The 14,880-nt window shown below is 37.6% G+C and overlaps 1 protein-coding gene and 1 pseudogene across 8 annotated transcripts in view; one reads left to right on the top strand and one right to left on the bottom strand.

Annotated features, from left to right (window-relative positions):
* Nucleotides 1–14,880, top strand: part of TMEM164 (transmembrane protein 164) — a 228,313-nt gene that overhangs the window by 94,891 nt on the left and 118,542 nt on the right. The gene's annotated exons all lie outside the window — the stretch shown is intronic.
* Nucleotides 4,062–4,173, bottom strand: LOC114505924 (annotated as a pseudogene).

Below are 14,880 nucleotides of genomic sequence, written 5' to 3'. Positions count from 1 at the left end.
TCTCTGTACCTTTTCCCCCTCTATCCTCCTCCCACTCCCCTGTTGCTAACCCTCCATGTGATCTCCATTTCTGTGGTTCTGTTCCTATTCTAGTTGTTTGCTTAGTTTCTTTTGGTTTTGCTTTAGGTGTGGTTGTTAATAATTGTGAGTTTGCTGTCCTTTTACTATACATGTTTTTTCTTTATCTTCTTTTCTTAGATAAGTCCCTTTAGCATTTTATAAAATAAGGGCTTGGTGATGATGAACTCCTTTAACTTGACCTTATCTGAGAAGCACTTTATCTGTCCTTCCATTCTAAATGAAAGCTTTGCTGGATAGAGTAATCTGGGATATAGGTCCTTGTCTTTCATGACTTGAAATATTTCTTTCCAGACCCTTCTTGCCTGTGAGGTCTCTTTTGAGAAATCAGCTGACAGTCTGATGGGAACTCCTTTGTAGGTTACTGTCCCCTTATCTCTTGCTGTTTCTAGGATTCTCTCCTTCGTTTTTACCTTGGCTAATGTAATTATGATGTGCCTTGGTGTGTTTCTTCTTGGGTCCAACTTCTTTGGGGCTCTCTGAGCTGCCTGGATTTCCTGGAAGTCTATTTCCTTTGCCAGAATGGGGAAGTTCTCCTTTATTATTTGTTCAAATACATCTTCAATCTGTTGCTTTTCCTCTTCCCCTTCTGGTACCCCTATAATTCAGATGTTGGAACGTTTAAAGATGTCCTGGAGGTTCCTAAGCTTCTCCTCGTTTTTTTGAATTCTTATTTCTCCATTCTTTCCTGTTTGGTTGTTATTTTTCTTCCTTCTGGTCCACTCTGTTGTTTTGAGTCCCAGTTTCCTTCCTATCACTGTTGGTTCTCTGTGCATCTTCCTTCATCTCTTTTATGGTAACCTGCATTTTTTCATCTAATTTGCGCCCCAAATCAACCAATTCTGTGAGCTTCCTGATCACCAGTGTTTTGAACTGTGCATCTGATAGATTGGCTATCTCTTGGTCGCTCAAAAGGATGAGTCCTGGGGCATTGTTCTGTTCTCCTGTTTGAGACATGTCTCTCTCTCTCTCTCTCTCTCTCTCTCTCTCTCTTTTTTGGTCTGGTAGCTCCTGTTACGGTGAGGGGTGGAGCCTTAGGTGTTAACCGGGGCTGGGCACCCCAGTCGCTAGATTGTGACGTTGTATGCGGGGGTGGGGGTGGGAACAATGGTGGTAGCTCCGTTCTCCTAGGACTTCAGTCCCTTGTCTGGGATCATGGGTTGCGCGCTCTGCCCTAGTCCACAATCGCCACCTCACTGGGTCCGCCAGCTGCCGCTTGTGTACTCAGGGTCCACCCGCTGCGATCTTGCGTGCCCTAGATGCCTTATGCACTCCTGGTTGCCTGATGCACCCAGTCCTCCCTGTTCTCCTCGCGCTGCAACCCATGCCCGGCTGCTCCTCTCCGCCCCTCCTACCAGTCTGGATGAACAGGTCTACTTCAACTTCTTGGCTGTCCGACTTCCATTCAGATAAATTCTGTGTCAGTTCTGGGTGTTATTCTGCCTCTAAATTGTTGTTATTCTAATCTTGGTTGTGTGTGGAGGTACGGTGCATCCACCTACGCCTCTATCTTGCCGGAAGTTGATCCAATTTCTTTCTTCAGTGTTCTATAGTTTTCTGATTATAGGTCTTTTACCTCATTGGTTAAATTAATACCTAGGTACTTTATTATTTTTTTTCTATAGAAAAATGGACTTTTTCTTAGTTTTTGTTTCTGATAGTTCATTGTTGATGTACGAAAATGCCATCAATTTCTTAATATTGACTTTCTATATCGCTACATTGCCAAATTCACTTATTAGGTCGGCTAGTTTTTTGGTGGAGCATATAGAGTTTTCTGTGTACATTATCATATCATCTGCAAACAGTGATAATTTTGTTTCCTCCTTTCCAATTTGGATGCCTTTCATTTCTTCTTCTTGTCTGATCACTGTGGCTAGGGCCTTCAGTACTATGTTGAATAAGAGTGGTAAATGTGGATACCCTTGTCTTGGTCCTGATCTTAAAGGAAATGCTTTTAATTTTTGCCCATTGAGTGTAATGTTCGCAGTAGCTTTTTTGTATATGGCTGTAATTATGTTGAGGTATTGTCCCTCTATTCCTGCTATGATTGTTTTCATCATATGTTGGTGCTGGATTTTATCAAATGCTTTTTCCACATCGATTGATATCATCATTTGATTTTTGCCTTTTGTTTTGTTTATGTGATGAATCACATCTATTGATTTGGGAACATTATACGAGCCTTGCATCCCTGGGATGAATCCCACTTGATCATGGCGTATGATCTTTTTAATGTATTATTGCATCTAGTTTGCTAGTATTTTGTTGAGGATTTTCGTATCTATGTTCATTAGAGATATTGGCCTGTAATTTTCTTTCTTCATTATGCCTTTATCTGGTTTTGGAGTTAGGATAATACTGGCTTCCTAAAAAGAGTTTGAGAATCTTCCCTCTTCTTGAATTTTTTGGAATAGATTGAGAAGGATAGGTGTTAGTTGTTCTTTGAATGTTTGGTAAAATTCTCCTGTGAAGCCATCTGCTCCAGGGCTTTTGTTTGTTGGTGTTTTTTTGTTTACTGCTTCAATTTTGCTGGTTTTTATTGGTCTATTCAGGTTTTCTGCTTCTTCCTGATTCAGTTTTGAAAGACTGTATGTCTAGAAATTCACATGTTTTAACCCGGTTGTCCAATTTCTTGGCACATAGATGTTCATAGTAATTTCTTACAATCCTTTGTATTTCTTTTCTTATGCTTTTAATTAATTAATTAATTAATTAATCAAATTACTTTATTGTTTTTCAATTACAGTTGTCTGCATTTTCTCCCCACCGCTCCCCCTGCATCCCAGCCAAACCCACCTCCCTCCTTTGCTTCCTCCCTCCCTCTTGGTTTTGCGCATGTGCCCTTTACAGTAGTTCCTGAAAACCCTTCTCCCCACTGTCCCCTCACCCCTCCCCTCTGGATATTGTTAGATTGTTCTTAATTTCTTTGTTTCTGTTATTTATGTTGTATCAGTTGTTATTTCTCCCCTTTCATTTCTGATTTTATTTATTTGGGTCATCTCTCTTTTTTTCTTGATGAGTCTGGTTAATAGTTTGTTAATTTTGTTTATCTTTGCAAAGAACCAGATTCTGGATTCATTAATCCTTTCAATTTTTTTTTTTAGTCTCTATGTCATTTAATTCTGTTATAATCTTGATGATTTCCTTCCCTCTGCTTGCTCTGGGCTTTGTTTGTTTTTGTACCTCTACTTCTTATAGATGTGGGGTTAGGTTGTTTATTTGAGATGTCTTTATCTCTTTACTATGAGCTTCCCTCTCAGGACTGCCTTTGCTGTGTCCCATAGGTTTTGGGTTGGTTTGTGTTCATTTTAATTTGTTTCCTGATACTTTTTGATTTCTTTCTTAATCTCACTGTTAACCCATTCATTATTTAATAACATATTATTCAGTCTCCATGTGTTTGAATGTTTTTGAGTTTTTTCTTGAGTTTGGTTCCTAGTTTCAAGCCATTTTGATCTAAGAAGATGCTTGATATGACTTCAGTTTTCTTGAATTTGTTGTCTTGTTTTGTGTTCTACTATGTGGTCTCTCTTTGGGAATGATCCGTGTCTGTTTGAAAGAATGTGTATTTTGCTTCTATGAGGTGAAATGTTCTTCAAATATCAATTAAGTGTACTTGGTCAAGAGTGTTGTTCATTTCTGCAACATTTTTATTTATTTTTTATTGGAAGATCTATCTGTTGTTGACAGTGGGGTGTTAAAATCCCATTCAATGACTGTATTTTTTTCTATCTCTTTCTTAAAGTCCTCCAATATTTTCTTTATATATTTAGGTGATCCTGTATTTGGAGCGTATATGTTTACATTAGTTATATACTCTCGTTGGACTAGTCCCTGAAGTATTATGTAGTGACCTTGTTTATTTCTTGTTATGGCCTTTGTTTTGAAGTCTATTTTGTCTGATATAAATACTGCTATCCCATTTTTTTTTGATGCCCATTTACTTGGACTATTTTTCCCATCCCTTCACTTTCAGCCTATATAGATCTTTTGATCTTAGGTGGGTCTCTTGTAGACAGCATATATGTAGGTCATGGTTTTTGATAAGAACAGATACTACACTTGATTTTAGCCAAAAGGCAGAGAAGCATTGCAGGTCATGTTTTCTTATCCATTCAGCTATCTATGTCTTCCGATTAGAGCATTTAATCCATTTACATTTAAGGTTATTATTGATAGGTACTTATTGCCATTTTTTTCCTTCTGTACTGGTGGTCCTCTCTATCTCTCTGTAGAATTTCTTCTTATTAAAGTAGTCCCTTTAGCATCTCTTGCAGTACTGGCTTGGTGAAGATTTTCTCTGTTAGCCTTCTTTTGTCTGGGAGCTCTTTATTATACCTTCCATTAATTGAGAGTCTTGCTGGATAAAGTAGTCTTGGTTGCAGGTCATTGCTTTTCATTATTTGGAATATTTTGTGCCAATACCTTTTGGCTTGTAGTATTGCCATGAGTTTAGTTGAACAAGTTCAACTAACATGTATCTCAGTATCTTCTTATCTCATAATTTAAAAATGTATCATTGTATCCATAGCCATATGTTGGTTCTTATTCTTAATCTTGTAAGGTTTTTATCTCTTACATTTAATCATTTTAATAAGCACTTTATCTATTTGGTTACTTTATAAAACCTGGTTTTGGATATACTTACTTTTTATACTTTATTATTTTTATGTATTTTTTACTTAATTTTTAGCCTTTTAATCTTTTTTCCTAGTAAGATCATTTCCTGGTTTATTTTTTAGTTTTTTTAGATTGCATGAGCTTAGATTTTATTTAAAAAAATTTTTACTTTGATATACTATTACAGTTGTCCCAATTTTTACCCCTTTGTCCTCCTCCACCCAACCCCCCACTCCCTAAGGCAATCCCCACAGTTGTCCACATCCATGTCCATGAGTCATACCTATATGTTTTTTAGTTACTCTGTTTCCCATGGGGTATTTTACACTACCATGACTATTCTGTAACAACCAATTTGTACTTCTTAATCCCTTCACCTTTTTCACACATCTCCCCAACTCTCCTCCCCTCTGGCAACCATCAAAATGTTCTGTGTATCTATGATTCTGTTTTTGCTCTGCTTGTTTATTTTATAATTTAAATTCAATTGTTAATTGATATGTATTTATTACCATTTTATTGTTCACATTTTTGATCTTCTCTTCTTCCTAAAGGAGACTCTTTAACATTTTATGAAATACTGGTTTGGTCGTGACAAATTCCTTTACCATTTTCTTGGCTGGGAAACTCTTTATCTTTCTTTCTGTTCTAAATGATAGCTTTGCTGGGTAGAGTAATCTTAGTTGTAGGTCCTTGCTTTTTATCTCCTTGAATATTTCTTGCCAATCTCTTCTAGCCTGCATAGTTTTTTTTTTTTTAATTAAGAAATCAGCTGGTAGTCTTGTGGGAGCTCCCTTGTAGGTAACTAAGTGCTTTTCTCTTGCTGTTTTTAAGAGAGATAAAATATTAAAGAGAGATCTTTATCTTTAACCTTTGGCAGTTTAATTATGAGATATCTCATTGTAGGCCTCCTTGGGTTTATCTTGTTTATGACTCTCTGCAGTGTCTGGACATGTATGTCTATTTCTTTCACCACGTTGGTGAAGTTTTCTGTCATTATTTTTTCAAATAGTTTTCCAACTTCCTTTTCTTTCTGTTCTCCTTCTGGGATTTCCATGATGCAAATGTGGTATGCTTCAAATTGTCCCAGAGGCTCCACACACTATCCTCATATTTTTGGATTCTTTTTCTTCTTCTGTTCTGATGGGTTGGTTTTTGCTTCCTTATATTCCTAATCATTAATTTGATTTTTAGCTTTGTCCACTCTACTGTTGATTCTATGTAAATTGTTCTTTATTTCAATTAGTGTATCCTTCACTTCTGACTGTATTTTATTTTAATGCTTTTGATGTTGTCTTTAAGTACAAGGAACTTAACCAGTGTTTTGAACTCCACATTTTGTAGATTGCTTATCTCCATTTTGGTTAGCTCTTTTTCTGGAGTTTTGATCTATTCTTTCATTTGGGCCATGTTTCTTTGTCTCCTTGTTTTGGCAGCCTCCCTGTGTTTGTCTCTATGTATTAGGTAGAGCTGCTACATCTCCCAGGCTCAGTAGAATGGCCTAATGTAGTAGGTGTCCTGTGGGGTCCAGTGGCACAGCCTCCCCTAATACCCAAGCTGGACACTCAAGGTGCTCCCACCATGTGGGCTGTGTACACCTTTGTGTTGTAGTTGAGCCTTGATCACGGTTGGCACATACAAGGTCAGCCACCAATTGTGTTCTCTCCCAGTTCACACAGCATAAACTAGAAAGCATCTGCAGATGGCTGCTACTTGTGCTAGACTTGGAGGTGTCCAGGAGAGGCCAAGTTATGAACCAAGTCTGGCTGCTGCTACTGCTGGAATGGCAGCCACTTAATTAGAGGTGCGGGACTATCAAAAGTGAGATGCTGTTTGTTTGAGAGAATTAGGAAAATTTGAAGTTTGAGCCAATACAAACCATTTGTGTGGAAAAGCAGTTTGGGTGGATCCAACAGTTGGATGTGGCAGGGCCTCAGGGACTCACCAGGGTGGGGCAAACAGTATGAGCCAGGTTAATGGGAATCCCAGATATGGTGCTCATCTGCTGGCTCTGTGGCTATGTCAGGGGAGGACTCAAAAGGAACAATGGCCTTTGCCAGCACTTCCATCTTGGAGAAAGGTGCCCCCAGCTCTTATCCTGGTCTGGACAATTCACTTTCTCCCTGTATGTCTTTGATGCCTTTCAATCTATTGCCCTATCACTAGAGCTCAGAGGGAGTGAATCCAAATAACTCTGTGTGCAGGCCCTTTAAGAGGAACCACCTGAGACCCCAGCAGTTTTTTTCTTCCATAGGCTCAATCTCCACTGGTTTTTACAGACAGAGGTTATGGGAGATTATCTTGCTGGCACTAGAACCTTGGGCTGGGGAGCCTAGTGTGGGGCTGGGATCTGTCACTCCTCAGACATCCCTCCTGATTTTTATCTACAACACATGGGTGTATTATCAGCCGGTTCCATATCTCCACCTTTCCTACCAGTCTCTACGTGGTTTCTTCTTTAATGTCATAGTTGTAGGACTTCCATTCACCTTGATTTCTGATGGTTCTGAATGATGGTCTTCTATAGTTTAGTTGTAATTTTGATGTGATTGTGTGAGGAGGTGAGCTGTGCTTATCCACCTTAGCTTTTTTAACTTCCTGTTTTTTCTTATCTCTCAAGATGTGTATTTATTTCATTTTTGCCTTCTTTAATTATAATTTTCTATTCTGCTTTGTTCACTTAATGATGTCTTCCTCATTTTATTATAAGCATATCATATACATCATTTTCAAATTTGGCTTTATATTGTGAAATAACTATATGACATAAATATATCATATCATATCATATATCAATCATATCATAATATAGATATAGTTATAAGCAAAATACGGAAAGGGCCCTTGTATCCTTTTGCTAATTTCCTCCAGTGGTAACCTCTTGCAAAACTTGAGTACAATATCACAACCAGAGTATTGACAGTGATACAGTCAAGGTACTGAACAGTTACATCAGCATATGAATCTCTCCTGTTGCCCTTTTATAGCCACACTCAGCCATCCTTATCCCTAGCCCCTGGCAACTTATCTGTTCTTGTCTATAAATTTGTCATGTCAAAAATGTCATATAAATGGAACCATACAGTATATCATGTTTGAGATTGCCTTTTTTAATCTTATCATAATTCCTTGGAGATTCATCTAAGTTTTTACCACACACATTATTTTCATGGGTGCACATTATTCCCATGTATAGATATACCACATGCAATGTGAAGTTAAAAAATCACTATTTTAGAATGTAGCTCTAAATATAACTCCACCTTACATTAGTATACTTTTTTAGTGTTTTTAAAGTACTTTGTCTTAAATGTTCTCATCTAATCTTTCAAATAATGCTGGGAGACAGGGAATACATACCCATATTACAAAAGAGGTCATGGGGCCAAGAGATATTAAATAACTTGGCTAAAATTACACAGTGGCAGAGGGAGGATTCTCATTCTTCCTTTTCCTACTAATGCTCATTATCAGGTTTACTGTGTCCCTAGGAACAGTGGGAGTCACTTAACATGTATTATCTCATGTAATCCTTCCAACAAACCCATATGGGAGGTACAAATAATATTCCCAGTTAGATCAAGGAAAAAGGTTCAGAAAGTTTTAGTGACTTATGTGGCTGATAAGTGATTCAGGTTGGATTTGATGCAATGTCTCGGTGACTTCAGAGCCAGTGTTCCTAATCACTACCTTAAGTTGATTAAGTAAATATTTTCTGCTATTCTATTATTATTTAAGGGGTTAAAACCATGAAAACATCTTATTTAAAATTTCCTAAATCTCAAGGTACACAGCTGGGCATTGCTATGGTCTTTATGTCATTGTGTTCTGTGGGCTCACTGATGTTCACTGTATACTTGTGTCTTGTTTGTTTGTTTGTTTCCTGTTGGCTCTTTACTGTCCGCTTCCCAGCTAAGCAGGGGCTGGCATGTTCTTCATGGTGGCATGCCCATTCACTGCAGAAAAAGGGTATGGTGTACTCAGCAGGCCTCATGCCCCATGCTGGGTGTGGGCTGGCAATTTATCTTTGGAGTGCGGAAGGGGTAGGATTCTCCACAGGTTTCCCATTGTACTCTTGACAAGAGGGAATGACTGTTCCCCAGTGTTCTGGCTGGATTCCAGAGTGCTTCATTTATGTGTCCCTTAGTTGACATGTGATTTGCTAAGTCAGCTGCAAGAAAGTGTGCTTCAGCGGAAAGCATGCATTCAGAACATGGAGCTAAGATTCAAAGGGGTTCTACCTGGTCTGCCACTACAGCAATCTAGGGCATGGTGTTCTTTTCATTGTAATAGCTCCAACTCTTAGAATTCCAGCCTGGCTGCCTTTGATTTTGAAGGCTTCTTATCCTTCCTGTTCCTGGCTCTTCCTTTGTAGATGCTCATATAGTAGCATCCGAATTGCTTGTTTTATTGTGTCTGTACATGCAGTGCTGTTCTGTGTCTTTTTGAATCTGAGCCATCTCCTTTTTATTCATTTGGCTGTTTTGAGTGGTTCCTTACTGAAAAGCTATCTACCAGTACCTTCAATATCCAAGCCACAGAATTATTTCCTTCACTTAGGTTTGAATAAAACAAGTACCATATTTTGCCATGTGTAATGCACACAAAAATGTAGGTGTGCATTATACACAGCAATATATGGTGTACCTTTAGAGACCATTGTGTGCTTACTAATCTTTCTATTAACTTTGAAAAAAGTTACCTAATACAATTTCTTTAGATATTGGGCATGCATTTAGGATAACATCTAGCATATTAAATGGAAGGAGATTAAAAATGGTAGAAGTGCAGTCTAGGTAGAAATCCTATATCTTTGATCAACCTGAAAATTTTAGCTAAAAGTAGCTTTATTGGACTAGACCTAATCATAATAGATTAGAGCATACATTAGATATTATTATTTTTAAAATTGTTGATGTTATTTAATGCATGGAACATTATATTGATGGATGAAAGCATAATGTAATTTGTATTTAATCTTTCTGGTTTAGACATTATGTTTATGCCTTAAAATTGGTATTAAAATGGAAATCCATTCTTCTTGAATTTTAAATAAAGGCGGACAAATTTAAAGCTAGAAGAAAATAACTCAAATTGCCTTGCACATTGAAACATTCTATTTGATATTAACTGGATATTTGAGGAGAAAGGAAGTCTGAAAATTGGAGGGTCAGAGATAGAGAGGAGATCAGAAATGCCGCTGATTTGAAGAACTAGACCACCCTGGTACCTTGATAAAACAAGGCAGGGCATCCAGGCACTCTGATGGATACATGTGTTCAGTGGGCTAATTCAGCACACCCAAGAGGGTCCTAAGACTTTTCTTATTTCTGAGCATCTTAGAAACATTGTGATACTTAGTATGCAAGTAAAATTGAACACTTCTTCAGAGATTAAAAAAAAAACTCAACTATCTCAGTTACCTTTAGGAAACATATCCAGTCCCATAATATAAACCAGCATACCTCATGGGTTCTTAATGAATAAGGTTCCCTTTTGCAAACCTAAGGGAGAGGAAAGAGGGTAGTGTTGCAGTGTAGACAGACAGGTACTCCTTAGTTCCCCCCTCATCTACCTTGTGTCTTTTCTTTTTTTTTTCTCTCCTTGCCGTTTTCCTCAGCTTTTTCCCTTCATATTTTATTATAAAAAATCCAAACACATATTTACTATGCTTATTATTCATTATATATTTTAATTTGTGAATTGGCACTTCATGTTCTCAGACCAGTTTTTATACAGGGGTGTTTCTCTTTTTCTTGACCTACATGAGATATCTATATGTAAAGACTATTACTTCTTTATCACCTTTGCAGTAAATGTTTTCCCCAGACTGCATTTTAACTTGTTGACAATGCTTTCAATATATATTTTATGTTTTATTGGTTGGTTTCCAAACTGCCTTCATATTATGATAACTTCTTCCAGTGTTTTTATGCTGGAAGACTTTAAGACTTTTCCCATTCTAAGATCAGATTGATGATCTAGTTTTTTTAATCATTTAAAAAATATGTAGCTGTCAGTTTATCTAAAATTCATTTTGTGAGTAGTATGAGGGAGCAATATAACATATTTCCCCCAAATTTTCATTTATTTGAGCACCGTTTGTTGAATAACTATTTCCCTATGCATATTGCTGTTACATTTTTATCATAAAAATTCTTATACATGTTAGAATTTATTGTGGGGGGGCTTGTTGTACTAGTACATTGATATCTCTATTGGATTCTTCATCAATTGCATGCTCTCATTTTTGCAGCAACTAGCAGGCCAGCTTTCTCTCTGATATTCTCCCCAGCTTATTACTTGACCCACACTTTTTTTTTCTTAGCCAGTCTGAATAATTTTTTTCTTTCAAATGAATTTAGAATGTTTTTGTCACATTTTCCACCAAAAATCCTATTAGTTTTGATCAGAATTGTTTAACCTCAAAATTTCATTAACATCATTACAATAGTGAGTCTCTCCATCCCAAAAAAAGACGTAGTCTGTTAATTTAAAAAAAATTATTTATTGAATTTTTTAGAGAGAGAGAGAGGAAAGAAAGGAGGGAGGAGGAAGAGATGACGAGAGAGAGAGAGAAATGTCTATTTGTTGTTCCACTTATTATACATTCATTTGTTGATTCTTATATGTACCCTGACGAGAGATTGAACCTACAATCTTGGTGTATTGGGCTGATAGTCTAACCAACTGAGCTACTCAGCCAGGGCATGACATAATATATTTCTTAATTTCTTCAAGTTTTCTTTTATGTTCTTTAGGCGTATGTGTATGTGTGTGTGTGTGTGTGTGTGTGTGTGTATTCCATATATTTCTCATCAAAGTTATTCTTGGACAGTTTATAATTTATGGTGCCATCTATTTATTATATTTTCAACTGAATTATTACTAGTATATAGGAAAGATTTTTATTTTATATGTTTGTTTAATATTTGGCCACAGCGTTTAACACTTCTAATAGTTTTTCACTTTCTTCACTTGGATTATATTGGAAATTAATAGTATCAATTCCCATGTGATAAGTTTATCTCATTTTAAAGAGCAAGGCTCCCCCCACCCTTGTTTCAAGCCTGATTATCTTGGCTAGAAGTTCCAGAACAATGACAAATAATAGTGGCACTGGAATGAATTCTTGCCTTAATTCTGATTTTAATTGAAATGTTTCTAGTGTTTCACTGTTGACTCTGATGTTCGTTGTTGGTTTACATTAGATGGCCTCTATAATATTAAGGAATTCTTGTTCTTAAATTCCATGCATTTAAAAAAAATCAGGAATGGTTGCTGAATTTATCTAATATTTTCTGATCTTAGAAATCTTTGTTGGATTTCTAAGATCAGCTTTCCTTTTTTCTGCATGCTTGGGGAAAATTTAGATTTGGCTTCCATGCTATAAATTGGATTGATTTTGCTCTGTCATGTCCAATGTGAATTTTAATTCTGCTGCTACAGTATTAATTTCTTTGCAATTCCTCCTTGCTTTGGTGAGGTCTCTTTTTACGCCAGTTTGTTGTTTTTCCTTTTCTTTTTTAAAAATTTTATCTTTAGAAAAGATTTCTTTTTCTAAAAGATTTTAAAAGCCTTTGAAGGCAACTGTGAGACTGATGTGGCTGCTGGTGAAAATGAGTTTGGCACCCCTGCCCTACATGCATTGTTACCTAAGTTTTGCTTGTGAGATATCCCACTACCAGGATACAGTGTGACAACATGAATGCCATCACATCAGCCCTTCTGATTTGTGGGAGTAGGAGTCTCCAAATGGATGGAAACCAGTTTGGACAATTGCAGGCTTCCTTTGCAAGCAAAGTAGTAGTCCTGTAGTGGAGATCCAGCTGTCCAGTTTGCTAGTTACTAGATGATGAGCTCTTGATTTCTAAGCTATGAGGCTGGCAGTGGCTGAAAAACTAAATGTCTTTCTATCTTGATTCAGGCTTTCCCTGCATGAATTGACTGCACATTGCTTTTTTCTAATTTTAGCATTAGCCTTATTGTTAGTGGGGATTTCTTCCAGATTTTCTTAATAGGATGACTGTCAATCTAAGTTTTCAGTGATTTGGGGAATTTTATCTTTTCCTGTATCTTCTTGGTATTTTAGTGGAAAGCTGGGAGGGGCTATGTTAGTGGCTGTTAGCTAAGTGTTGTTTTAAACCAGAAGTCTAGTGTATATTTTTGTTTACAGTAGAGGTCAGCAACCTTTTTCTGTAAAGGACCAGATAGTAAATATTTTGGAATTTGTGGGTCATATGACCTCTGTTTTAACTAAGCAACTATTGTTGTAACATGAAAGCAGCATGAATAATATGTAAAAGAATGCATTTGGCTGTGTTCTAGTAAAAACTTTATTTGTAAAAATAGGAGGACCAGATGAAAAAGTTCTTGAGCTGGATGATGGTGATTGTTGTGCAAAAATATGAATGTACCTAATGCCACTGTATTAATACGTAAAAACTGTTAAGATGATAAATTTTATGTTATATATATTTTATTACCACCCCCCAAAAATAGATAACAAGAGAACTATATTTTGCTGACCCTGAGTTTAGAGAATTAAATCTAGACAAAAGAGAGTCGGGGGAGAGGTGAGGAAGGAAGGAGGAAGGAGGAGATTACATGAATACAATACAGTGACTTTGTTAATAATTTCAAAGGTAGTAGGAGAGATTTCTTCAGTATTTAAAAGGAATACCATAGTGAGAGTGTAGTGAGGTGATTCTGGAAAGCTGCAATTCATCTTGGTGACATGGTTTTTAGGGATAGAGATACTCAGAGTTCACAGTCACACTTTTTTGCATGAGGATCAGAGCAGGGATTTTCTGCTCCCCAGGCTGGGGAACCATCTGCAGCTGTCAGAAGTGTTCATATTGGATGTAAATTAAAAGCCAGACAACCCTTCCTTCTTGGTGACTGGTGACACTTCCTGTAGGTGATATGACCTCTTCTTAAGGCTTGAAAATCCTAGGTTTTTAGTTAGTAACCACAACAGCGACACTGGATGGAAAAGAGCAGTTGCTAGCCTGAGTCAGCTGTTTTTGCACCTCTCTGCCAAGATTCTTGTGCCATCAGGACTCCTTGTCAACTGAAGACCTAGCCCTTCACATTTAGAAACAATGCTGCTTTTAGGACCCCAAGTGCTTCTCTCAGTGGTATAGAGAAGATTCTCCTAATTTCCACCTCTAGCCTTTGTAGCCCTCAGCTTGACCAAGATCTTAAAAGAGCCTGAAGTCCAAATCCCTTATGCTGGGGGAATGGGCCTCTGGTGTGTTTAATGCTCTTCTTGGAGTACAGTTAGCATATCAAGGTTAATTTATATTACATCCCCTATCCAAAGATAAAACTGGAGGAAGAAAGCTAAGATCTCTGTTACAGTTGATAGGTGGGGCTAGGGCTGAAGACACCACCATTCACGTGAATTGCAGGCTTGTCTGCCGTGTCTGGAAGTAGCTTTGGGCAGTAGGCATGGTTTGGAGTTCCTAGGTCTCTCCCTGGGTTGGTTATTAGGCTGAGGTTGGGTGTTGTCATCATGGTAGCATACACTCACTCACTCTTCCCAATCACTATGAATCCTACCACCACAAAGGACTCTGTGTACAGTCAACCTCTTAGTTTTCAGCTTGCTCATTAACATCGTGGCTGCTATTTTAGAAGAGGGTGAAATTCTTGCTTTCATAAAGGGCTGTGAGTCATTTAGAGAAGCCAGCCTTTTGGAGCTCTCCTCTTTCTGAGCTGGGATATTTTGAAGGAATAGATGAAGGAAATTGGAATGGCTATTATGATTTCCCCAGCTTTATATTATGATCAGACAGTTTATCTGTCTGGTGAACACCTGCTGCTTAATGTTCCTGGTTGTCCAAGTGTCTGCTGCCAGGTTGAGGAGGCTCATGGAGTAAATCACTGACCTGTGCAGTTTGAATGGCAAAGGACTCTTTCCCCACCTCACATTGGTAAGAAAAGTGCATAGCAGAGAGGTAGTGAACATCCTCTGTCTCAGGAAAGTGTATGGTCCCCTCTCCCCAAGAACACTGAAACCCTTAAATTTGCCCATTTTCATGTACATATGGAGAGGAATGGATTTGTGATGCAAGTTGGATTATTTGGCCATGGTTATCTGTTGACTCAGTCCGGAGAGGCTTTTGAAAGACATGAGATGAAATTTCAACTGTGTTGCAGACAGCAGGGGGTGTG

Source organism: Phyllostomus discolor, chromosome X, assembly GCF_004126475.2.
Source record: "Phyllostomus discolor isolate MPI-MPIP mPhyDis1 chromosome X, mPhyDis1.pri.v3, whole genome shotgun sequence".
NCBI classification, from domain to species: Eukaryota; Metazoa; Chordata; class Mammalia; order Chiroptera; family Phyllostomidae; genus Phyllostomus; species Phyllostomus discolor.
Note: the sequence above shows the minus strand (reverse complement) of the source record. Positions and strands in the feature narration are given on the sequence as shown.